This window comes from Felis catus, chromosome D3, assembly GCF_018350175.1.
Source record: "Felis catus isolate Fca126 chromosome D3, F.catus_Fca126_mat1.0, whole genome shotgun sequence".
Taxonomy (NCBI): Eukaryota; Metazoa; Chordata; class Mammalia; order Carnivora; family Felidae; genus Felis; species Felis catus.
This window is the reverse complement of record NC_058379.1, coordinates 49651799-49679736: the sequence shown is the minus strand read 5'-3', so window position 1 is coordinate 49679736 and position 27938 is coordinate 49651799. Positions and strand designations below refer to the sequence as shown.

Below are 27938 nucleotides of genomic sequence, written 5' to 3'. Positions count from 1 at the left end.
TAGGAAGTGCTTAGTGCAAACTGGATATCGCCTGTCACCTATCTCTCCACTCTGCTACCCAGGTATTTCCTTTCATCTCCTCCCGGTATTTCTCACGAATTACTCTCTCTGGTCTTGCAGATCCCTACATTTTATTCCCCTAAGCCCTATTGATCTAGGCTTTTGTGCTTAAAAAGCTTCAGGAAAGACTTGAGGCTCTCATAACGGAATTAACAAAATAGCAAAACTAAGAACTCAGCTGCCCATATCTTTGTTCCTAAAGGTCTCTTGGTCATCCTCTGTCAAAGATGGAAAGATGACTTTCTGGCTTCTCTCTCTGAGGGTCTTCGCCCACTGCACATTGTGGAGCCCCTCTCATCCCTGAGAACAGTTTTTCTCTTTGCTTCTTTCCATCTTGTTCTTGGATCCACCAGAGAAAACACCACATCTTCGCATATACCTCTTAAATCTCTCTACGGAAGTTCAACACCTATTCTTACCATGGGAAAAAACTCCTACATTATCTCTACATACATTCCTTTTAGTTATTTCTATCTGTCCTTCCATACCAAAATCTAGAACCAAAATGGCACTGAAAGTACATTACTTCTTCCAAAATGTTGTTTTCATGAACTGAAATGCAGTAATAATAGCTAGTGGCATCTTTTGGAACAGCAATAATTCTTTGACTTTGGGTTTCAAGGTAGAACCAGGGAAAAGGCTAAAAGTGAGTAGGAGGGATATAAAGAGAGACTGAACACTGCATCATTTAGATGGAAACCACTCTCAGATTTTAGGACCTTGTAAAGTGGAACCTAAAAGTCAAACATGACTGAGGCTTCTAATGTTAGCCCAGAGCTCCCTCTGAGCTCAGATGTGATAATCTGAAGACATTTTGTCTGTTATAAAAGACATCTGCCAGGGAGGACAAGATCTGGTATGCTCTCAGAGAAACTACCAAACCCTTCCTACAAATCCATTGTCAGTTTTTTTCATCTGCAAATTTGTGCCCGTTCTATTAAAATAAGAATATCTTCCTACCTATTTCCTCAATTGATACCCAAGTAATTTACAAATATAGTCTGCAAAAATAAAGGACCTTTTAAAATAGATTTCATTATATTCTATTTTTAAAAGTCCATATGTGAGGAGGGCAATTAGGTATATAGAATGAGAAACATTCATCAAAGACATTCCTGCAAGTTTCACAAGAATAGTGGACCATTTGTTTTCTGGAAAAATTATATTTTAAACACCTCTGTTATACATATTCAATGAAGTACACTTTTTAAAAGCCATTTTACCTTCTATCCTAAAGTGACTGACCTGAAAATAAAGTAAAATATGTATTTGGAAAAGGGCAAACATTTTTTCAATTTTCTGTCTTATTATTACCCATATCATTGTTACTGATTTTTTTTGAAGTTTATTGTCTTCTAACTACATTTGTTACATTTAGTGGTGAACACCATAAAACTTCACACATGGGCATCAAGACCAGTAAATGATGTTATTTTGGTAATCTGGGGAGTAAGAAATCTTTTTTTTCCTCCCTTTTTTATAGCTGACCTTTTCAGAAAGGAATCCCTCTTGAGAAGTCCCACTTTAATTTGTTATATTTTTCAAACTAGACTGTCACACATGCTTTAATGATACAGTATTTCTTAACACCTAGAAATAAAACCAGCACTACTTTTGTGGTTTTAATACTTGTGTGGTCTAATCCACTGAATTCAATCTTCATTAGTAATATACTATTTCATACATGTTTTCCTTTTAAGGGGTTTATAGGCACCAAGATGGATCCCTGGCTGAATAGAATTCAATAACAAGCACCTTGGGAGATGCTGTTAGATATTGCTTGGGTGGAAAAGATCTCCTTTGTCAGGAAGGTTTAATGAGCTTCGTAAAGGCGCTCTTTGTGATTCCTAATGTAGAAGTCAGTGGAGTTAGACCTATTACTTCATGGGTCATGAGAGAATTTAGGTTAGTGCTGAGCTGATGTATAGAAATAAAAATGTTGGAAGATACATTGTTTCATTTCTTTGCTCTTGCTTTTTTAAAATGGCAGCATCATTCCATACCTGGTAGTAAGGAGATCTTGACCTAGTTCTGCTTCTGCCCCAAATCAGCTGGCCATCATTGAATAGATCGCTCAATTGTTCTAGCCTTCAGTTTCCACACTTATAAAAGATGTAGATTATGTTCAATGATGCTTAAAATCCTAACTGCAAATCATATATCCAATAAGAGACTTGTATCCAGAATATGTACAGAAACCCTTATAACTCAGTAATAAATAAATAAATAACACAATTAAAAAATGGGCAAAGGATTTGAATAGACTTTTCTTTAAGTGAACATATATGAATGATAAATAGGCATCACTAATGATGCTCAGCATTATTATTAGTTTTTAGGGAAATGCAAATCAAAATTACAGTGAGATACCACTTCACGTCTACTAGGAAGACTATAACAAAAAAGACAATAACAAATATGAGGATGGAGACAAATTGGAACCCTCATACATTGTTGCTAAGAATGTAAAATGGTGCAGCCAGTTTGGAAATAGTTTTGCAATTTCTCAAAGTGTTAAAAATGGAGTTATCACATGACCTAGTAATTCAACTTCTAACGATATACTCAAGAGATGTGAAAACATACATCCATACAAACACGTGTACAACACAATGTTCAGAGCAGCATTACTCTTAATAGCCAAAAGTGGAAACAATCCAATTATCCATAAATTGATCAATAAACAAATTTTGCATATCCATAAAATGGGATATTATTCATAAAAAGAGATGTCCATATCAATAATAAAGTGATGAAGTGCTGATATATGCTACAATGTGAATGAACCTTGAAAATATTTGCTAAATGAAGAAAACCAGTTACAACAGACCACATATTATATGATTCCATTTACATGGAAGTTCAGAAAAAACAAGTCTACTGGGCCAGAAATTATAAATTTTTTAATGTTTATTTATTTTTGAGAGATAGAGAGACAGAATGCCAGCAAGAGAGGGGCAGAGAGAGAGGGAGACACAGAATTTGACGGAGGCTCCAGGCGCCAAGCTCTCAGCACAGAGCCTGACGTGGTGCTTGAATTCATGAACTGTGAGATTATGACCTGAGCCGAAGTCAGACGCTTAACCAACTGAGCCACACAGATGCCCCGATTGGGCCAGAAATTATAGCTGTTGCTTGGGTCCAGGGAGAAGAGTAGAAGAATGAGAAAAGGGATTCATGTTAATGGGTATAGAATTTCTTTCTTGAGTGATGAATATGTTTTAAAATTGATTGTGGTGATAGTTGGACCACTTTACACTAAAAACCATTGAGTTCTATACTTCAAATTGGTGAATTATATGATGTGTGAATTGTATTACAGTAAAGCTATTATGAAAAAAGTCCCATCTATCTCTAAAATATGATTTAATCAATTATTATTTTTAGATATGTATGTGCTTGTCCTTATGAGCTATTTTTATGCCATTTGCTTCCAATAAAGCTGGCTGTCCAGGTAAATTGGATATATATGCTCATTTTGAAGGTAATTGACTCTTTTTTTAAATAAAGATTTTCAATTACTATACTGGTACCTCAAGACCATTCTTGGTGTCCATATAGCACCACTAAAATCCTTCCTAGAGCAGTTGATTTCTATATGCTACGATGCCTCAGAGTCTTAGCAATGACAAATCTTTAAAACATTAATTTTAAGTCCTTGTCACAATTCCCATAAGAAGGAACATATCAAAAATGACGAGTGCAGAAAGCATTCTAAATTTTGTTTTAGTGAAAGAGTAATTAAGAAACAAGTTTCCATGGATACATGGAGGATGGATGAAAATGAGGAGGACAGTATGGGATGAGTATCAGATATTAGTCACCATGGAGACTACACTAAGTTGTAGGTCTCAGCTAAGTTCCTTAGATCCAATATTGATCACTTAAGTTCCAAAGAGGGACTCTGTGCAAAGGCTCAAGGAACTATCTAGAGGCAGCATCACAGCAAATTTGCTCTGCTGTCCAGGTGATAGATGTGGCAGAATCAGAAAGAAGGCCATTATTTCATTGTAGTAAAATATATACTATGTCCCTCTTGCACTCAGTTTTGTGAATTTGTAGCACTGAACATAGCATATTTGTCAGAGATGTCAACAGTGTAAAGGAAGAGATTAGCAATCATGAGATGCTCTCAACCAGGGCTTTTAAGAGTAGAAGATTTCAATCAGGAGTGCTGGAGAGAAGGAGAAAATAAAATGCCTGTTAATGGACACACATGAGATATCCTCTGGGGATTCTACAGAACACTTGATGGATGGGATGGGAGGCTGACCATAACTCAGGTCCTGCTTAAATAGGGGAAATTTGGGAATACTCTTAACATGGAATAAAGAACTATGAAGAGTCTACAATTTTACTAACCTATTACATTGCTCATATCCCTATTTTATCTAAATTCCAAACTACTAGAAATGGAAGCACCTTCAGGAAAGAGGTGAGTGTCTCAAATAGAGAGGTGTGTTTTGCAATAGATGCAAGTTTCACAATAAATGAGTCAACCTACTGGGTCTTTTGTGTTAATGTGTCTGTTCATTGATGCTGTTCTGTAGACAGTGTGGTAACAGCTGTTACTGACAAGAATAATGTCTTGGAATGGTCTTGTCTGAAATTCAATGTTTTGTTTGTTTTTACAGTCTGCTGACCTTACTAAGATTTCACCAACTTTCCATGCATTTATATGTGCATGTATGTATGTGTGTATGTATATATTTAGTTCTATGCAATTTCATCAATGTCTAGATCTGGGTGCCCACCACCACAGCCAAGGTACAAAACATTACCTTGTTATGGAACATCACACGATTCCTCATCCTATCTTTCATAACCAGTCACTTCCCTTCCTATCCCTTCCAAATCCCTGGCAACTACTAATCTGTTATTCCTTTCTATCCTTTGTCATTTCAAGAATACAATATAATTGAATTATACAGTGTGTAACATTTTGAGATTGGCTTTTTTTCCCCACTCATTCAAATTTCCTTGAGATCTATCCAAGTTATATTTGGATAGCTTGCACCTTTCTATTGCTGAATAGTGTTCCACGGTACCGATGTCCCACACTTTGTTTGACATTCACCCTTGAAGGACATCTGGATGGTTTCCAGTTTGGGGCTAGTACACATAAAGCTGCCATGAATATTCAAGAATATGCTTTTGTGTGAACATAAGTTTCAAGTTTTCTGGAATTAATGCCCAAGAATGTAATTGCTAGACTGTGGTGAACATTTTGAGCATATGTATAGCTTTGTAAAAAAACTGCCAATTTTTCCCCCAGAGTGGCTATGCCATTTTACATTCTCATGAGCAATGTTTGAGTGATCTAGCTTCTCTGCATCCTCACCAGTATTTGGTGTTATTACTATTTTCTTTTTTAACTTTAGCCATTCTGATAGATGGTGACCAGATCTCACTTGGTTTTAATTTTTATTTCTCTGATAGTGAATTATATTGAACATATATTCATGTATTTATTTGCCACCTATGTATCCTCTTTAGTGAAATGTCTATATATGTCTTTTGCCCAGTTTCTAACTATATTTTTAAACTATTGAGCTTTAACAGTTCTTTGAATATTCTAGATACAATTCTTTGGTCAGATATGTTGTTTGCAAAACTTCTTACCCGGTCTGTGGCATGTCTTTTTATCTGCTTTGCAGGGACTTTTGTAGAGCAAAAGCTTTTAATTTTAATGAGATCCACTTTATCATCTTGTCCTTTTATGAATCATTCTTTTGGTGTCAAGCCCTAAGAACTCTTTGGCTAGCCCTAATTAATGAAGAAAGGCTCCTAAAAGTTGTGTAGTTTTATGTTCTACACTTAAGTATGTGATCCAGTTTGAGTTCATTTTTGTATAAGGTGTGAGGCTCACATCCAAGTTTATTTTTGCTGCCTATGCATATCTGACTGCTCTAGCACCATTGGTTGAAAATGCTGTCCTTTTTCCCTGAATTGCTTTTGCATCTGTGTCAAAAGCCAGTTGGGCATATCTGTTAGGGTCTGTTTCTGAGTTCTATATACTAATCCACCGATCCATGTGTCTATGGTTAATATTTACTACTGTAGCTTTACAATAAATCTTTTCACTGGGTAAATAATGTTTACCACTTTATTCTTTTCTCAAAATTGTTTTAGCTATTTTTCACCTCCAGCATCTTTACATATAAAGTTTAGAGTAAGTTTGTCAATGTTTAAAAAAAGAAAACTTGTTGGGATTTTGAAAGGAATTTTATTCAACCTATGGATCAGTTTGGAAAAAATCAACATCATACCTATGTTGTTGTACATTGTATTTGTCTTCATCTATTTATGTCTCAATCCATGTACATTGTATTTGTCTTCATTTATTTATGTCTCCTTTGATTTCTTTCATCAGTATTTTATAATTTTTGGAAGTCAGATTTTGTAAGTTTGCCTTTGGATTTATGCTGAAATATTTTATTTTTGGAGCAATTATAAATCATATGGTATTTTAAACTTCAGTTTCCAAATGTTCATTGTTAGTTTATAGAAATACTATTGATACTTTTGTATGTTAATATAATATTCTTCACTCTTACTGAGCTCACTTATTAGTTCTAAAATGTGTTCTGTAGAGTCTTTGGGATTTTCTACATACAAAATCATGTAGTCTGTAAATAGCAATGGTTTTGTTTCGTCCTTTCCCAGTGAGACTGGACACTCTTGCTTTTTTTCCCAGTCTCAGGTGGAAACCACACATTTTTCCACCATTAAGTGTGATGTTAACTGTAGGGTTTTTTTGTATGCTCTTTTTCCATTTGGGGACATTACCCTCTGTTCCTAGTTTTTTTAAAGTTTTTATCATGAATGATTATTGGATTTTGTCAACTGCATTTTCTGTATCAATTGATATGGTTTTATGATTTTTTTCATCCTGTTGATAGGATGGATTACAGTAATTGATTATTGAATGTTGGATCAGCCTTGCATACCTGAAATGAATTCCACTTGATGTTTGAGTCTAATTCCCTTTATATATTGTTAGATTTGATTTACTAATATTTAACTGAGAATTTTTGCCTCTAAATTCATGAAGGATATTTATCTGTACCTTTCTTTCTTTTCTTGTCTTTCCTTTTTTAAAAAAACTATCTTTGTCTGGTTTTAGTATCAGCATAATACTAAAATAAGTTAGGAAGTGTTCCTCTCCTACTACTGGAAAAGATAGTGTGAAATTGGTGTTAATTCTTTAAATGTTTGGTAGAATTATCAAGTGACACCATCTGGGCCTGCAAAATTTTTTTGTAGAAGCATTTTAATTTAAAGTTTAATTTCTTTAATGGTTATAGGACCATTTATGGTATTGATTTCATGTTTTTTGTGTGTGTGTTTTGTAAGAAATCAATGATCATTTTCACAGTAATCATGGCGTGCATGCTTCAGTACTGTTTCTACTTACTTCTTCTACAGAGGCCTTCTTACCTCTGGATCCAATACAGGACCCAAGATTTCTTGTTCAGGATGCCCTTGGTTCAGGAACCCCTGGGTTTAAAGAACACTTACACCTGTTTTTTATCCTGCTGTTGTAGTCCACTGCTGAGTTTGGCTGCTGGAGTTCTGAAGCATCCATATCAGCAGGCAGAGGTGGCCTTCAGAGCCTTCATATTTTCAAAACCCCTGATGCCTCAGAAATCTTTTTATGTAACTTTAATCTGTTAATAACTTCAAGAGAGGAAAATATAGTAAACTGGAATATAAGTAATGGAGGATATCCTGGCTGCAATTTTCACTCGTCTTTTTAAGAAGCTGTTTTCCTTAAATTGAGGGGAGCCTAGGTAAAACTTCAGCAGATTAAGCATGAAAATGTGGACAATTGCTCTGGCTCGTGTAATATGTGTGTTTTCAAAGATGTTTAAAATGAATTTGGAGAGTATTTTATACTCATGCTCAATTACTGGCATAAATCATATTTTTTCAATTAATATGTTAAAAGTTTGTTCTCTCCTATATCATGAATAATCCAACTTCAGCTGGTTTAGTAATCAGATCTTGACTGCACTTGATCCATTAAAAACAGCAACTTTTTCTGACATAAATTAGTGTCAACATAAATCTCAAAAAAAATTTTTTAATGCATTTCTAGACCATGAAATAAAAATGCACTTTGCTAGTTCTCTTGCACGTAATACATGCAAATGTCCAATGTAGTAACTCCGCCACAAAAAGAGACTTTCAGGAAAGGATATTACATGTTAACCACATTAAATTGCAAATGAGTGATCAAATAAAAAACTCTCATTTTAAGAGATGTTTACCTTTAAAAGAGCAAAGTGTCTATTTGGTAAAAACCAAAGAAATTGGGATATAATTTTGACCCTTTAAACACCAGAGAGCAGAATAAGTAGGTCACTGTTTCTTCTACACATTTTGAAATTATGTGTATGGGTTCCTTCACACAAGATCAGCTCTAACTCTTTACCACTTTGGGTGGGTTCTGTTGAGTTTTGCACCTAGGATCCTGGCAAAGAAATCAACCTTGCTAACATCAAACACCAAACTAGATGGAATTTAATCCACCACGAAAGTGAAGAGTCAGAGTTAGAATTTTAGTAAACAAATAGACTTGTTATCTTGCTGCAATGTTTTAAAAGTGTTCATGGTGAGGATAGTTCAGTTTTGTCCATTTCCTTGGTATATTACTAAATACAAAGGTTTAAGAAAATGGCTTTTGTTTCTACTCCTCAGACTATGTCCTCTCTCTATGGTTTGAAGAAAGATTTCCTTCTTTGACATTGCTCAAAATTACATTCAGAGTAAAGGAACAAACCACGTGGGTTCTCTTTGTGTGTTAGAGGTTTAGATCTGAAACAACAGCATCTAAGTGAGCGTGTGATGTGCACATCACGCCCAGGTAACTCGCTAGATCCATATGGAACATTTTTAATGGACTTCTTATTTTTCCTGACAATCAGCTTTCTTCAAAGTCAAGATTTACTCCCTCCGTGGGTGTTTGCATGGCCGGTGGCCATGGATCCAGTTCCTGGGCACATTTCTAACCCCATTCATGGTGTTTAGCTGTGCAGCTCTCCCCTGGGTGAGTCCCTTCTCTAAGGGCACATAGAATTCCCATTAGCGTCAGTGGGGTTGAAGCTCACATTTCAAGAGGCTCTAGAACTTGCCAACAGTAAGAGGACATTTTAGTTTCTCATGCTTGGATGTAAGCTTCCTGTGTTGATTTTGATACCTCTGATAGGATTTCTTTTCTTTCCATTTGTTAATATGTTTACAGAAAATTAGTTTTCTGAAGAACACAAGGCCAACTGGAGTTTCTCTCTGTGTCTCTGTCTTTCTCTGTCAGATCATTGCATTTTTATTTGAGATAATATCCTTCTTGTTTCCTTCTCACTGCTCTTTAGGTCACCATTTCTTAGCTCTGTTACTCATTCCAGACTCTTACTCCTAGAGGAAATATCTCTCCAATCTACATTTTATTCTTTTTTAATTTATTTTGAAATGACTCAATTCTTTCTTTTAATATAACACAGAATTCTTGACTCCAATACTTGAGGGAGGCCATATATTTTAATTATTTACTCTACATAAGACTCAAAACTATCAGTTAAATGTTCAGAAAAAGCTTATCTCAATGTTATAAAAAACTTAATTTTTTTTCCTGGACTCATAAGTTAAACTGTAATTTTGACAACATTAAATTCTCATATCTTAGGAAGTCACAACTTTAAATTTAAAACATAGCCAAAAATACCAGTTCTCTTCTTTCTCAAGTCCCTTAGATTTTTCTCAAGACATAAAAGTCACTAGAACAAGGCTTCTTAACCCACATTCTATGGAATCCACATGTGTTCATGGATGCGCTTTAAAGGATTTGCAGAATCCCACTAAACTGTTTGTTAATGTTTATGTGCATTTTTCTAAGGAGAGAGTTCAAATCTTACAGAGGATTTATTACTTTAAAAAAGTATTAACCAGGGGCGCCTGGGTGATGCAGTCGGTTAAGCGTCCGACTTCAGCCAGGTCACGATCTCGCGGTCCGTGAGTTCGAGCCCCGCGTCGGGCTCTGGGCTGATGGCTCAGAGCCTGGAGCCTGTTTCTGATTCTGTGTCTCCCTCTCTCTCTGCCCCTCCCCCGTTCATGCTCTGTCTCTCTCTGTCCCAAAAATAAATAAACGTTGGAAAAAAAAAAAGTATTAACCATCCTATTAGAAATTCATTCTAAGATTCTTATGGGGATAGCCTTGATTCTGATTCTCGTGAAAAGTGGGTAACATCTAAGGAGTCTGATGAGTCTGTAAAACTGCTCACCATTCTTTTTGCTCAAAGAGGCTCATTTGCCTCTTTTTGCCTCATTCTTTTGCTTCCTGATAAGCTGCTTCTACAGTCCTTAGCAGAGATCTACCCATTTCTACTCCCCCAAACCGCTAATCCCTGACTAATAAGATTCATTGAAGAACTACCTCATTTCAAATTGTCAAGGATATAACTCCTTGTTCCTCTCTGTCAGATAACTAGAGAGTCAGGTAAACGCAGGGAAACATGACCCTAGTTCATCCCTTCTGGGTAACAGCATGGTCGCTGGGTCCATTCATTCAGTTCACCCTGACTTGCCTGATTAGAGTTCCAATATTACACATATAAGCAAAGTGAGGTTAGCTGAGTCTAACTCACACTGTGGATGAACATAAACATTTATATGGTTAAAGGCATTATTACTAATTATAGTTTTACTTATTTTTCAAAAACATACTGCACCCATGCTCTCCGGCACCTACAGTTTGGAAATCAGTTAAATTTGGGTTCCTCGCTGGTAGTCTGTTTATTGGAAAGGGTTGACTAGTTCAGTGTCTCAATATTGATTTTCTACATTTGTATTCATTGCTTTCTTTTGTTACTTTTATTCATTACAATAGTTTTGCAAACTCTCTTTGCAATTCACTCAGGGAATCCCCTGTGAATTCTGTTTCTCTTGTACAGTCTGTCTTTCGCATACTTTTGTAAGCTTTCTGTTTCTTGCACCCTCCACACTCCAGCCGTTGTTTCCTTTAGTATTTTCTCTCTGCTTCTTGGCTACAAGTCTTCAGAGGAATCTTCTGATGCTGGTTCTCTCTGTTGGTGTCATCAGATAACCGACTTCATACTCTTAAGGCTGCCATTATTCACACTAGGTGATGCTCCCTTGAGTTCACTATTTTCTATTCTATTTGTAACTGTTGATTGGTTCTCTCTGATAGGAATAGTTTAACTTCTGATCATTGTCATCAAGAATAACATCCTCAAGTAGGAAAGAAAGTCTACCTATTTTCTGCTTCTTTTAAGTACTCTGAGAGCAAAAGACCTCTCATATCAGAGATATCTACTATCTCCCTGGTTCCTGTTTGTATGTGTGTTTGTATATGTTTACTCTTTTATTCAACAGACGCTAATGTGTTAGGCATTGTGCAAACTCCTGGAGATTGTTGTACGTGGTAGGGTCTCTGCCCCTAAAAGTCTTCCAATCCAACACGAGAATAATCTTTGCTTTAGCCTCTATTGTTCATTGTGCTTGGATTACATTTACATCTTCCTGTACTACTGCACCTTATTTTTGCTTTTTTTCCCCTTCAGAGTTTGTGACACCTTAATATGCCAAGAATTGCCCTCCATAATAAGCATATTATACATGCTATAGAAGAACTTTCTTTTTTCTTCTATCTTACATTTTTATAGCTACAACCTTTGACACCCATTTCTATTCCGGCTTTCTCCTCAGAACCTTCTCCTTCCGAGCTTTCTTATTTTATGAGTGTACTGAAAGGCATTCCTCAGTCCTTTTCACCTTTTCACCTTCTCTTCAGTCAGAGACACCAGCTTGCATTTATAGCATGTAAAATTGATGAATGCCTTGGAGAGAAAGGGAAACATCAAGCTCAGACTGCATGTTACCTCCATCATTCTGTTCCCTTGCATTCACATCTCCTGGGAAGAAAGGACAGCCACAGTTCTTTGTAAGTCCCTCAGAAAGTTTTCCTATCAGTGCCCAAAGCAAACTGCCTTTTGGTGATGCCTGTTTGTCTCTAGGCTCCTGGGACCACTGTCTCAAAATCAGCCTGGATGCTAGTCTCTGTTTGTTTTCATTGCGACTCTATTATTCTAAGATGAGAGCTTGACTTACTAATTTGCATTTCAGGTGTCTGTCTTTTCCTGATACCAAATAAACAAAACACTTCACTCATATATTGGAAAATTCGCCAAATTGGAAAATTCGCCAAATGCACTCAGTCGTGAAACGTGTTACTCAACAGCCATGTGCTGGTAATGTATCAGACACCGGAATGCAGGGATGGATAAGGCATGGCCTTGCCTTCCAGAGACACACAAGAAAAATGAGGGGACAAGTACACAGAGGAAGTTATGGTAAAAATGTCAAATGTCATTACACAACATAATTACGCAGGAGAACAAGAGAAGTTACCTTCCCTTAACACTATCCAAGTGTGGGAAGAAACATGATACACGTATCTCAGATTGAGAAAATCCCTCCAGATTTTCGAAACTGTGCTTTATGCCACCTTGCTTTTACGAAAGACCTACACTAGTACCTATTTTTGCTACCAGAAAGAAATCCGAAGAGGATTTCCAACTTTCGAGAAAGGTGAAAAGCAAAAGTAGCATCCAGCCTTAGTTTTACAGCGAGTCATTACAGAGACAGCGCACACCCAGAGCCGCGAGAACCACCCCGCCGAGCTCTTTCCCCAGGAACTGAACTCAGCGTCTCAGCATCAAGCCGCCACGGCTTTGAACAGTATCTGTGAACGTCTGTGCTTTGACTCCATTTATTTTGTGCATCCCTTAGCAAGATGTGTCCTAAGGCATCAGAAAAGCCTAAGAGACGTGAGTTTTGGGGTCTGGAAACACTCAAAAAATTTTTCCATGTAGATTATTGGCAACTGTTTCTTCATTTGATGCCATTTTGGCTTACGACAAGTTTCAAGGAACACTTCACTTTGGGATAGCAGAAGAAACCTGTATCATGAAAAGCTTTGATACAATGATAACGTGTGAGGTGAAACAGATGTGGGGTTGAAACCAGGCTATGCTGTTTACTAGCCATAAGACCCCTATAAGTCATACCCTGTTTTAGCCAATTGCTTATCGGGACAGTGGGGATAGAAAAGAACTTCTAGTTGTCAAGATGGTTAAATGAGCTATAGGATAGAATGCAAAGCACCCACTCGATATACATATAGGAGATGCTCAATTAAGTATATGTTGAGTGGACAAATGAATGTATGCCATCAACAACAGTCTCTGGTGGACATGTAAATATGACATATGGCATAGTGGATTTTTTTAATGTTTATTTATTTATTTTGAGGAGGTACAGAGAGAGAGGGAGAGAGAATCCCAAGCAGGCTCCATGCTGTCAGTGCTGAGCCCAACACGTGGCTCAAACCCACAAACCTTGAGATCATGACCTGAACCAAAATCAAGAGTCAGACCCTTAACCAACTGAGCCACCCAGGCGCCCTGGCATAGTGTTTTAATGTCACAATAATCTGGGTTTGAATCACGGCTCTCCCATTTCCCAACCTTGGGATTGTGGGTAAACATTCCTCCAACCTTCAGTTCCCCTGTATCTAAAGTGATGGCAATAATACTCCACAGAGGAGTCAGAAGGACAGAAAAAGGTAATGTGCATAAGTCAATTACAGTGAGCACTCAACATGTATTAATAATTTTGATACCCTATACATTTTCCTAAGATTTAAAAAATGTTTTAAAAGTAGTGAAACACTTTCAACTGAAAAAATAATAACCCACTTATTCATCATCTGTTTTGCATTGCAACAGTTATCCACAACACACAGGCTGTGTAAGTCACACAAGGAGAATTTCTAATATTTTCAAAGGAAGCAGACTATTCCCAGGATTCACTTTTCCCACCGGTCCCAACATTTAGTACATGCAATTCTGCCTTAATTTTTACTTGCCCCACGGAATTTGTTTACATTATTTTGATGAATTATTCAAAGATGAAAATAATTTTGGGGGGTTTAGTCTCACTTTTTTCAAACCTACATTCCAAAATTATATATGAACCTCTCCTGTGTGTTACATATTTTCCCTTCACTTTGGTTTCTCTGGATTGGTTTTTGTATGACTTTTCCATTTAAATGATTTTTGTAAGCAGTAGGACTCAGTAATGTGAATCCCTTATATGCTTTACCAACCATCTCTAATCCCCTGCCTAGTATGTGAGATCCGTGGGCTAGGGTGGGGCAGGGGGGAAGGGGGAGATAGTGCTGTGGTTTACTGATAAAATCCCTTGACAGCTCAGAACAATGCCAGACATATCATAGATGGCTAAAAACACAATGTTGAATAAAAAAAAAAAAATGAATGTGTTTACAGAAAAACTACATGCAATGCATAATCTCTTGGTTTTCTTTTTTAGCCATTCGAAATACTTAATACATACTGGTGAACTATAGAAGTTTTGCGATACTTTTACTAAGCATTTCTAACACTTACTGAATGAATCACTGGTGTATAGTTAAATTATTTAAATAATGGTAACCCAGAGCACCACTCTTCTTGAGCTACCTCTTCCTGCCATTATACCACTTTCCAGTACATGTTTTCCTGTCTCCTGTTACCTCCTGGTCTAGGATATCTAGGGTTTTACCATAGCCTTTTGGCTAAATATATAAACTATAAAGACATTCATTTCAAAATAAATAATTAGGATATGACCTGTTTTTTTGAATTGTGTTTTGAGTTGTATCACTAGGGACATAATAAAGTCATTGGGTGTTTTAGTAGAAAAGGAACTCTATTTCTATTGCTGTGCCTGCAGTCAGAAGACATCAATGTTATGAGAAAATCCCTAGGTGTGGTGCTTGGTAATAAGTAAAGCAGTGACTCCCAACTCTTTTTATTTAATTTGTTTAATGTTTATTTACTTTTGAGAAAGAGAGAGACAGAGTGAGAGTGGGGGAGGGGCAAAGAGAGAAGGAGATAGAGCTTCTGAAGCAGGCTCCAGGCTCGGAGCTGTCAGCACAGAGCCTAATGTGGGGCTCAAACCCACAGACCATGAAATCATGACCTGAGCCAAAGCTGAGTACTTAACTGACTGAGCCACCCAGGTGTCCCGTGAATCCCATCTTTTTAAGGTGCAAGCATTCTCTTTGATCACAAGGCAGTGTGCTTTTAGAATTCCCCCACACATAATGGTGAAATGTATAATGGCATTTAAAACTATTAATTTAGTAATGTTAAAAATGTATTTTATCGATTACAATAGTATCTTAATTTTTGAAATAATAGTCAGTCTGTATACCAATCAAGCACATAATTGTTGGAATTTGTGCTGATTTGCAGGTCACTCCAAGTGAATCCGCAGGTCAGTGTGCTACGAATGGATCTCAACCCAGTTTGTTCATGAGAATTGTTAAAGAGCTTTTTAAAAAGTATGATTTCTGTGGCCAGGGCTGGCTTCATGGGCATGCCTTCTGTGCTGTCACAAAGGGCCACGTTTGGAAAAGCTTCTCTCTTGATTCATCTGTTCTGATGGTGTTGTGTCGACATTTTTAATAATTCTGAACAAGGGTACCACGCATGTTCACTTTGTACCGGTCCTCACAAATTATGTATTCAATTCTGTCTGTGGCCCTACCGGCAACTATCAGATCATGATCCAAGGGAAGGGAGTGGATAAAGGAAGCTGTGAATTCAAGGCCATAATTTATTTTTTTTTAATTATGATTTGTTCATTTTGATTTGTTCATTTTGGCCACTCTGTGTAGTCAGTGTTTTTAATTTTAGCTAAATTTTTATCCTAGTCTGTGGATTGTCTTTTATATTTTTCTTTATGGTGTCTTTTGATAAGCAGATTTTTTTTTTTAATTTTGAAGAAATCCAATTTATTTATTTTTTCTTTCATGGTTAGGGTTTTTGTGTCCTATCTCAGAAACTTCATTTCCCTCAAGGTTGCAAGAATAGTCTACATTTGCCTTTGGAAACTTTATAGTTCTAACTTTTTGGTGTAAATGTGTGATCCATTTAATTTCTTTTCAATGGCAAGATTTGGTAAACTGTAGCTTGCAGACCAAGACTGTCTCACCAGCTTTTTTTTTTTTTCAATTTTTTTTTAATGTTTATTTTTGAGAGAGACAGAGTACGAGTTGGGGAGGGGCAGAGATAGGGAGACACAGAATGTGAAGCAGGCTCCAGGCTCTGAGCTGTCAGCACAGAGCCTGACGTGAGGCTCGAACTCACAAACCGCGAGATCATGACCTGAGCCAAAATCGGACGCTTAACCAACATAGCCACCCAGGCGCCCCATCCCACCAGGTCTTTTTTAAATAAAATTTTACTATAACATTGTTTCATTCGTGTGGTTGTATATTATCTGTGGCTACTTTTTCACCGTAGTGACAGAGTCCAGTAGTTGTAACAAATATTGTATGGCCCAACAAGTTAAAAATACCTATTTTACTATCATACCTTTTACAGAAAAAGTTTGCCGAACTCTGGTATGTGTTATGAGAAAGGGATCAAGTTTACTTTTCCGTGCCCTTATCCAGTTTTTTATCACTATTTACTGAAAAGATTTTCTTCCCTTCATTAAATTGCCTTGGAACCTTTTTTCTGGACTCTCTATTTTATTCTATTCATCTCTCTGTCTGCTCTTAACACACTGTCCTGGCTATTTCATTTTTGTAAGTCACAAATCTTGATATCAGTCAGTAATAAACACTAAAGCATAATTTTCCTTTTTATGGGATTGTATTGACTGACTCTTTGCTATTCCCTATAAAATTTAGAATCAGAGTCAGAATTCCTTTGAATGATTGGAATTACATGAATTTATAGATTGATTTGGAGGAAATTTTTATCTTAACAATATAGTGTCTCTCCATCCATGAATATGATGTCTCTCTTCATGTATTTAAGCCTTTATACTTCTCAGCAATATTTTTTTAATGTTTTATTTTATTTTTGAGAGAAAGAGTGCACGAGTGGGGGGGGGACAGAGAGAGAGGGAGACACAGAATCCAAAACAGGCTCCAGGCTCTGAGCTGTCAGCACAGAGCCCAACACGGGGCTCTAACTCAGGAACCACGAGATCATGACCTGAGCCAGTCAGATGCCTAACTGACTGAGCCACCCAAGGTTCCCCTCTCAGCACTATTTTTACTTTTCACTTATAGAAGTCCTACACCTCTTTTGTTAAATTATTCAGAATTATGTTATTTTTTGAAACTATGGTGAATATTTTTATGCTTATTTATCTGTATTTTCCAATAGTTATTTTCTTATAATGTAGAAATATGTTGATTTTTCACCGCTCGTATACTGCAACTTTGCTCAGATTACTTATTAATTCTAGCAAATTTTTCAGATTCCTTAGGACTTCCAATATAAGCAACCTCACCTGCAAATCTTTAAAAAACAGAATTTATTTTTTCCTCATAATATTTATGCCCTTTACTTCATTTTCTTACCTTACTTCACTGGCTGGAATAAAAGTGTAATAATTTTATGTTGAATAAAGTTTTATTGAGTAAAAGTGGTAAGAATGAATTTACTTACCCTGTTTCTTACTTTATAGAAGAAATGTTACACATTTCACAACCTGATGTATTATTGGCTGTATGTTTTTCATAAATGATCTTTATCAGATTAACAAATTCACCTCCAGTCTTAGCTTGCTGTCCTTTTAGGAGTATATTTTTAATTTTGTCAAGTGCTTTCCCTGTATCTATAAAAGTAATTGTAAGATCTTTCTTCTTTTCCTGATAACATGATGAAATATAATGAAAAAATTTTGAATAACAAACCAGTTTTACATTCTTGTGACAAGCCTTGATTAAACAAAATGAATTATCCTTTTTTAGGTATTTTAGGATTCAACTTACAGTATTTTGTTAATAAGTGTTGCGTCTATGCTTCCTAGTAATATTGATCTATAGTTATGATGACTCATAAAACGAGTCAGGAACTACTCCCTTCACCTCTATTTTCTGAAAGATATTGTTATTCCTGCCTTAAATACCTGAAAGAACTCACCCGTGAAGCCATTAAGGCCTGAAGTTTTTTTTCCAGTGGGTGTTTTCTTTATTACATTTTAATTATAAATTAAATTAATTATAAATTAAAATTTTTTACACATAAAGAGCGTTTCTGTTTTTCATTTCTGTGTCAGATTTGATAAGTTGTGTTTTTAAGTGAATGTTTCCATTTCACCTAGATTCTTGAACGTATTGGCATAAGGTTTGAAATAATATCCCCCTTATTATTTTTAATGTCTATATGATCTGAATTGACAGTAACATTTTTACTTAGTATTTCCCCTTTTTTCTTCTCAATCTTGCAAATAGTTTATCAATTTTATTAAGCTGTTCTAAGAATGAAATTTTGACTCATAAAAATTGTTTGTTTGTTTTTTCCTTTTTTATTTCTGCTATTGTCATTATTTTTAATTTCCTTCAACTTACTTAGGGTTCAGTTTATTCTTTTTTATTTTTTTCCTAGATTCTCGATGTACAAACTTTAATTTTTTTATTTCAAATAATTCTTTTATCATACAGACATTTAAAATAAATTTCCCAGGGCACCTGAGTGGCTCAGTTGGTTAAGCATCCAACTCTCGATTTTGGTTCAGGCCATGATCCCAGGATCATGAGATGGACCCCCACATTGGGCTCCATGCTGGGTGTGAAGCCTGCTTAAGAATCTCTCTCACACTTTCCCTCTACCCCTCCCCTACTCACATGTGCTTGCACTCTCTTTCTCAAAAAAATAAATAAATAAAGCAAATTTCCCTCTAAATTTCCAACTCTTTTAGTTGGATCCCCCCCAATGTAGATATGTCATATTTTCATTATCACTCAGTCAAAATATGTTCTAATTTACTTTTTATTTCTTTTTTTGTTCATGAGTTATGTAGAAGTTACTTGTTTCATCTGCAAAAATGCAGAGATTTTCAAAATAATTTATTATCATTGGTTTCCAAGATTATTCTGCTTTTGTCAGAGACAATATTCTGTAGTGTTTCAATCACGTGGACTTATTGAGACTTATTTATGGCTCATCAAAATTCTATTTTGGAAACTTCAAAAGAATGTGTGCTCTGTGCTTGTTGGGTGTAACTCTATACATAGCCATTAGGTCCAATTGGTTTAGTGTGATGTACAAATGTTCGATATCCTTACATTTTGAAGGGAGGGTCTGATTTTTCTATTAATCATCATAAAAAAGATTATAAAATTTCCAAATATGATTATGGATTTGTCTATCTGTCCTTTTAGTTCTACCAGGGTTGGTTTTGTTTTGTTTTGTTTTTTGCTGTTCTGTTTTGGCTTCCTTTTAGTGCTTCACGTTAGCTCTATATGTTATTAGGTAACCTAATTTTTTTATATTTAAAAAAAATTTTTTAATTATTATTATTTTTTGGAGAAAGACAGAGAAAGAGACAGAGCATGAGCAGGGGAGGAGCAGAGAGAGAGAGAGAGAGAGAGAGAGACACACAGAATCCAAAGCAGGCTCCAGGCTCTGAGCTGTCAGCACAGAGACCAAAGCGGGGCTCAAAGTTACAAACCATGAGATCATGACCTGAGCCAAAGTCAGCCACCCGGGTGCCCCAACCTGTGCCCTATCTTTTGTGCTTTTATTGTCATATACTTTATTTCTATATGCACACAGTAAATATTATTTTTACTTGAAATAATTTTTTTACTTTTAAAGACATATAGTACTTTTTTATTTGCCCACATATGGATCGCTTCTCTTAGTTCCTCACTTATAGTTTAATTAATTTAATTCCTAACTTAGTTATAAGTTTCTATCTGATAACATTAGTCTTCAGCCTGAAGAATTTTTCTTAGCATTTCCTATAGTGCAGGTATGCAGGCAACTTTTCTTTTTTCTTTTCTTTTTTCAAATTTTTATTTAAATTCTGGTTAGTTAACATATAGGGTAGTGATGGGGCGCCTGGGTGGCGCAGTCGGTTAAGCGTCTGACTTCAGCCAGGTCACGATCTCGCGGTCCGTGAGTTCAAGCCCCGCATCAGGCTCTGGGCTGATGGCTCAGAGCCTGGAGCCTGTTTCCGATTCTGTGTCTCCCTCTCTCTCTTCCCCTCCCCCGTTCATGCTCTGTCTCTCTCTGTCCCCAAAATAAATAAACGTTGAAAAAAAAATTAAAAAAAAAAAACATATAGGGTAGTGTTGGTTTTAGGAGTAGAATTTAATGATTCATCACTTACATATAACACTTAGTGCTTGTCATACCAAGTGCCTTCCTTAATACCCATCACCCATTTAGCCCATCCCCTACCCACCTCCCTCTATCAACCTTCAGTTTGTTCTCTATCAACCTTCAGTTTGTTCTCTATCATTAAGAGTCTTATTGTTTTGGGGGTACCTGGGTGGCTCAGTTGGTTAAGCATCCAACTTTTGACCTCAGCTTAGGTCAGAATCTCAAGGACATGAGTTCAAGCCCTGTCCTGGGATCTGCACTGGGTGTGAAGCCTACTTTAAAAAAAAAAGTCTCAGGGCGCCTGGGTGGCTCAGTCAGTTAAGCCTCCGACTTCAGCTCAGGTCATGATCTCACATCTGTGAGTTTGAGCCCCGCGTCCGGCTCTGTGCTGACAGCTAAGAGCCTGGAGCCTGTTTCAGATTCTGTGTCTCCCTCTCTCTGACCCTCCCCCGTTCATGCTCTGTCTCTCTCTGTCTCAAAAATAAATAAACGTTAAAAAAAAATAAATTAAAAAAAAGTCTCATGGCTTTCTTCCCCCTTGCTTTCCCTTTTTAATTCCCATATTTTCATTTGTTTTGTTTTTTAAATTCCAATTATGAGTGAAATCATGTGGTATTTGTCTTTCTCTGACTGACTTATTTTGCTTAGCTCAATACACTCTAACTCTATCTACATCATTGCAAATGGCAAGATTTCATTCTTTTTGGTGGTTGAGTAATATTCCATATATATATGTGTGTGTGTATATATCTCACATCCTTTTTATCCATTCATTGGTTCATCATTCAGTGAACCTTAGGACTCTCTCCACAGTATCACTGTTGTTGACAGTGTTGCTACAAACATCAGGGTGCATGTACCCCTTCAAATCTGTATTTTTGTATCCTTTGTATAAAATACCTAATAGTGCAATAGGGTAGAACGTTTTTAAGGAACTTCCATACTGTTTTTCAGAGTGGCTGCACCAGTTTGCATTCATACCAACAGTATAGGAGGGCTCCCACTTCTCTGGATCCTCACCAACATCTGTTGTTTCCTGTGTTGTTCATTTTAGCCATTCTGACAATCGTGATGTGGTTTCTCATCATGGTTTTTATTGACACTTTCCTGATGATGAGTGATGTTGAGCATCTTTTTATGTGTCTCTTGGCCATCTGGATATCTTCTTTGGAAAAATGTTTATTCATATCATCTACCCATTTCTTAACTGGATTATTTATTTGGGGGTGTTGAGTTTGGTAAGTTCTTTACAGATTTTGGATACTAACCCTGTATCCAATATGTCATTTGCAAATATCTTCTCCCATTCTGTAGGCTGCCTTTTAGTTTTGTTGATTGTTTCCTTCACTGTGCAGAAGCTTTTTGTCTTGATGAAATCCCAATAGTTCATTTTTGCTTTTATTTCCCATGCCTCTGGCAACATGTCTAGTAAGAAGTTATTCCAGCCAAGGTCAAAGAGGTTGCTACCTGTGTTCTCCTCTAGAATTTTGATGGTTTCCTGTCTCACATTTAGGTATTTCATCCATTTTGAATTAATTTTTGTGTATGGTATAAGAAAGGGGTCCAGTTTCATTCTTCTGCATGTTGCTGTCCAGTTTTCCCAACACCATTTGTTGAAGAGACTCTTTTTTCCATTGGATATTCTTTCCTGCTTTGTTGAAGATTAGTTGACCATATGGTTGTAAGCTGTTATTTAACTGAATATCTTTTTTTTTAATTTTTAACATTTATGTTTATTTTTGAGACAGAGAGAGACAGAGCAGGAGCAGGAGAGGAGCAGACAGAGGGGGAGACACAGAATCTGAAGTAGGCTCCAGGCTGTCAGCACAGAGCCTGACGTGGGGCACGAATCATTAGATCATGACCTGAGCTGAAGTCAATTGCTAAACCGACTGAGCCACCCAGGCACTCCTTAACTGAATATCTTTTAATTCCACCTCATTATTGAAGGAGAAAATTCAATTTTTCCCCCCAGCACTTCACATGTGCTGTTACACAGGCTTCTGTCTGCCATTATGTCTGATGGAAGGGAGCCATCATTTGTGTCATTGTTCACTTGAATATGATGTGTGTTTTTTTCTCTGGCTACTGTTAAGATTTTTTGCTCATCTTTTGTTTTTCAGCAGTTGACTCTGATGTGCCTAGATGTGGTTTTCTTTGTATGGAGGGCATTCAGTTGAACCCCACAGAGGACATGTAATGAGAGTGAGGACTGTGCCTTAGCATGAGAACCATAATTTAGGATAAAAAAAATAAAACACTATAGACCTAGTTTAGCCAAATATAAAACCAAGCTTGATAAGCCTGATAAGATACAGTGGCAATCTCACCACCTTCCAGGACACAATTCAGCCCTTTTGTAGCCAGGCCAGACCAGTAACTTCTCCCAAGGGTGCATGGCCTCTGGGGTTCCGTGCAGCTCTGGGTCTCTAAAGCAGCTCTGCCAGGCTGACAGCACCCCACCTCCCCCCTGCATACACAGGGCAGCTTTCCACTAGGCCCTTACAGGGAAACCCCATGCTATCTTTTGGTACCGCCATCTACAGGATCACCTCCTCTCATGTCCTGCTGCACAAACACCAGCGGCTTTACCAGACTCAACCTAGACTCCCCATCTCCTCTCCTCAATTCAGCAAGATAGCCACTCTCTGCTTGGACTCCACCTGCCTGTTCTTAGGCTAGGAAAGGCCAGGGCAAAATCTGGGGCAAAATGGGTCACATCTCTTATCTTATTCCAAGGGAAGAGTATCCAGTTTTTTGTTTTGTTTTGTTTTGTCCTGCAAGTCCTTTTCCGGGGGATAAACCTCTGAGACAGCATGGTATAGTGGATAATATTCTCAGAGTAAGAGAGCCTGAAATTTTAGTTACAGCTCAGCCAGTAGCTACTGGATGCCCATCATTTAGCTTGCCTTTCCTTATCCACAGAAAGATAGAATTGGATACAGAATACTTACATTTTTTGTACCATCTAGAGTCTGAGGACCACAAAATATTGAGCTATCTAATGATTTCCATAACCAAGTGACCCAAAAGAAGGCATAAAAAAATCAGGCTCCTATTACGAAAAGCAAAAACAAAAACTTCATGAAATAAACTCATGTGCTTCCAAGAAAATTTTAAGATATAAGTTAAACTTGCCTGTAAGAGGCTCTAGGGATTTTAATATATCGTCAAGAACTCTTTGCGGAGTTTCAAGATTTTCCAAAGCAGAACAACAACTGAATCCCAAGTAATTGAGATGATCAGATGTTTTAAGTTTTATTTTCTACTCTCAAGTGTGCCCTATTGTTAAGGGGGCAAGTGCATCAATTCTTACCTGCTGACAGCCAAATGAAACCATAAAAAGGACATGTGCAAAATGATTTTGATATCTTAAATAAATGAATTATTTTGAAAGTGTAGTACAGGAGAAGACTTACCACTTAGCTTGAACTTATTACATCCACATGCTTTTTACCCAATGTATATGTTGAAATAATAAATTTCCCTCCCTCCCCTGTTCACATTCCTATTTCTCAAGTTACTTAAGGGCCGATCATTGAATCCCTTCTGTTGTTCTGAGCATTAGGCTCAGCTCTCTGAGAGTTATAATCTGTTACCAAGGATAAAATAGCCTGGAAAACTCCGGGTAGGTAAAAGTTTGGGCATATGTTGAGTTTGAAAAACAAGACACATTTGCCTTTAAGGCACCTTTTGATGACAAGGCACCTTTTGATGACCAGGATTCTAACAGAAAGTTGAAGTTTGGGGTTCTGTGCATTCTTGTCTCTTAAAAGTCCTGGTTCCAAGGCTTGCTTCTGACATAATTACACACTTTGCCCTGTCTTCTGACCTTCTGAAACTATGATCTGCCTTTGCTCAGATTGTATTTCTGCCCTCAGTAAGAAACACATTCAAAATGTTTGGAACAAATTCAGATGGGTTTTCATTTTTTTCAAGAATAAAAACAAGACAACACAAAAAGAAATATTTATGGAAGTTATTTTTGAGGCTCATTTCAGCCTGTCTTTAGAAAAAGCATTTTGTGCATAAGTAGGGTGAAGGGGGCCTAATTGTGACATAACCTTGGTAAACTCACCCACATTTTAAGAAAGGCATAGGTGTTAGGGTTAATGACAATTTCAAATCAATATCTGCAAGCATACTATTTACAATAATAATATATCATGAGAACTTGTAGTTTCATTATAAGAAATGGAAATTGATGTCAGTAGCATATAGAAGCAAATTATGCTCTAATGATTTTCTAATAAAGTAATTTGCTCGTAGATCACAGGGGATACAGCAAAAACCTGCTAATACTGAGGCCAAAGTAATTATTTTTCAGCCTTTAAATATTAAGCAACTTGCCGAAGGCTTCTCATGGCATGCTAAATAATGTTTCCTTGTCCCACCAAGTTTCTCGGGGAGTCTGATAGGTCAAAGGCAGAACCTCAGAGATAATTGAGTCCACTTAAGGTGCAAATGTTTACCAAGAAAGAACAGGTTAAGTTTGTTTTTCCCCTGTGACTAAGTCAGTTTTCCACCTGTGGCCTGTGTGACAGATTTAGAGATTTTTGTAGATTCCTGTAATTGTAATGTTTAACCAAGGGGAAGGGATCAGCTGGCAGAATCTGTAGAAATTTTACCAAATACAATCCACCAACCACATCCTCAACTGCAACCTAATTTAATCCCTGGGTAGGTAAATAGGAAAGTTAAGTCGAATGACGCATGTAAAAATGCTTTGACTATTACAACATGGTATATAAATAAAAGTTATTAAGACATACTTGACTGGAAAAGACCAACTGTTTTCAATACCTAATTACATTTCCCTCAGGATTTCTAAAAAGTGAATTATCTTACACTTTAATATTAAGAGGTAGTGAATAATTGTATTTGTGTACAGGCAGTAGCATAGAAATTATGTTCCTATTTGGTGGACTTTCAATCAAGCAAAACAAAGAGACAAATTAAAAACACTAGGAATGGACAATTGTGGCGGCAAAGCCCTTTGCACATGTTTTTCTTCATTATTTCTCTTTGCCTTACCTTGGGCTGCTTCTAGAGCTTATTTTAAAAGGTTAAAACAAAATTGAGAAAGGAAGCAAAACTAACAAGGCAGATGGCTTGTCAAATCAGAAACAGGAAGCCTTTCCAAAAACAGAATAAAGAACATGGAGAATTATGAGAGCGAAATGTTCATCGTGGGTCTACTGCATTTCCTTTGGATGTAAAAATAAAACATGGCTATAGTTCAGTCTTTAATAATTCTTCATGTCCCTTGATTTGTTGATCCTGCATTTTTAACAGGATCGGTCTTCACAGAGGTGTATCTCTGAATCGTGAAGCCTATCAGATGTTTGTAAGAAGCTCCCCCAAAAGGCTCTAATTTTTGCCCTTTTGGAATCTGAAATTGCAGACACTGGTTCTTCTAGAGCAACTTTTGGATTCGGGATGAAAAGGATCCACCACGTGAGGAGTAACCAGAGATGAAAGACGTGGTGTTACGTGGGTGTCTGTTCTCTTCAGCACCTCTGGCCCTTCTTCCACCTCCTTATTCTCAGCACCCGGGGGTGGGCGGGGTGGGGGGTGAAGCATAAGCAGGAAGTTGGCAGCACCACCAAGTTTGGGAACACAGTAAGAGTCAGATTTTCTTTCCATCACGTTTACCATCTGATCCTCTTTTTTAGTGTCTGACTCTACCTCCTTTTTGGGAGCCTCTGGCTTTTCCTTCTTCCTATCTTTCTCCTCTCTTTGATACTCTGTTTCTCCATAAGCCCATTTCATATTATCTTCTTTTGTCTATTTCCCTTTATCAGCCATCCCTTAATTTGTTCTTTCCTTATAGGCATTTTTTTTTACACTGCAACGCAATAAACTTTTTCAACCTTAAACTCTACACTTATTAGCTTGAGTCTTTTGAGAATCGGGTATAGAAAACAAGATATCAAGAATTAAACATGCAAATGACTTAGTAAGAGAAATGCCAGGGAGAGAAAATGGAGAGGATGCTTGGGTAGACTGGTAAAGCCATCAGACCACGTTGGAGGTTGGATCCTGAGAAGAGAAAGGGAAAGCAACGGAGGTCAGACGGCAGGGTGGAACATCCAGCCTGTGCTGCAGTTCTGAGAAATGTTCAGCAGGAGGAGCTCCTGAGCCAAGATCATTCATCAAAGGAGCCCTCCTTTTATCAGGGATGGTCCTGCTTCAGTACCCAGGCTGTGGCGGTCAGTGGCTGGGAGCAACAGGTGGGAAGCAGGGCCTCAGTCAGAATGTGGAGACGGATTTCAGACTCCAGAAGCTTGAGGCCATCAGTAAATTATTCTCTCTGCGTTTGGAGATCTGTGAGGTGCATTCTCATGGCCGCCAAACTATTTTAGAGCTATGGCCTGTGTGTGTGTGTGTGTGTGTGTGTGTGTGTGTGTATACACTAATGTAGACCTTACTCTTTCACAAAAGGATTTGAAATATGTGAGTAAAATAGCTCTGTGGGCTATTTGACAAATTAGAAATCTGCTTCAAGAAATTACCTTTAGATCCACATTTGCTGAGCTGGTGAAAATGAGATCTATTTCTTTCAGCAGGAAAATAGACTATTCAACAAACCAATGGTAGGAAGTTTTGTGTATATTCCAATAAATGTCAGCAGCCATCGTGGCTACTCATATATCTTCATCTAAAGATTCATTTCTCTATTGTTAAATTTCTTTTAAAATGGGTATTAGCACAATCACCATAGGAGTCAGAAAACACAACAGTTGGTAAAAGTTGTCTTTTACGTGAATGGTGGTTGTTGTAAATCTGTATAAAAATCACTAAAGGAAAAACATAAACACTGAGGAATATGTTTAGTCTTATGGATTTTGAAACAGACCAAGTAGGATTAAATGTAAAATATAATAGGTATTGCTAAATACAATAATTTAAAATAAATGTATTCTGTACTTCATACCTTCTAAAGACATTAGGCCAGTGCTTATAAAAGGGTCATGATAGTCAAAAAGCCAGAATTATATTTCCAGTCAATAGCCACTGCTGAATTATTCTATATCTTGTCATATGGTCAGTGGAGATAGCATATTTAGCAAGAGGGAAAAAAAAAGAATTCAACACAATACAGAAGGAAGAGGGGAATGATAAGAAGCAGACTGATTTAAAGGAACTATAAAATATTAATTTCTTAACAAATGTTCAGTCGGTTTGATGACATCCCAGATTTTGACCCTTCTCAGTCCCCACTCACATGATAGCCTTAGCACATGCATCTCATGATTTTATGTGAGCACGCCTACTATTTAAGTAAAAAGAAAACATAAGTAGAAATAATAAATCACAAGAAAAAAAGACTTTAGCTATGTTAAAGTAAGGATTGAGAGACGGTTTTCTGCCATATTTGGGGAGCATAATGACAGTTCAGGCAGAGCCAAGGAATCAGAGGTAGTGATGGTGGTCTAAACCTTTGGGGGTTGACAAGCTGTATGAGTCAGAGTTTTCCAGAGAAGCAGAACCAGTAGATGGTTAGATAGATAGATAGATAGATAGATAGATAGATGATAGATAGATATAGATAGATATAGATATATAGATATGGATATAGATATAGATATAGATATAGATATAGATAGATATAGATAGATAATATAGACAGAGAAGGAAGGAAGGAAGGAAGGAAGGAAGGAA

At 37.0% G+C, this 27938-nt stretch overlaps 1 long non-coding RNA gene across 2 annotated transcripts in view; it reads left to right on the top strand.

Moving 5' to 3' along the window:
• The window catches only part of LOC109493379, an 80207-nt gene that overhangs the window by 5356 nt on the left and 46913 nt on the right, over positions 1–27938 (top strand). For both annotated transcript variants that reach the window (XR_002737311.2, XR_006588153.1), the window contains exon 2: positions 4695–4746. This is a non-coding gene — a long non-coding RNA (uncharacterized LOC109493379). The remainder of the gene's footprint in view (positions 1–4694; positions 4747–27938) is intronic.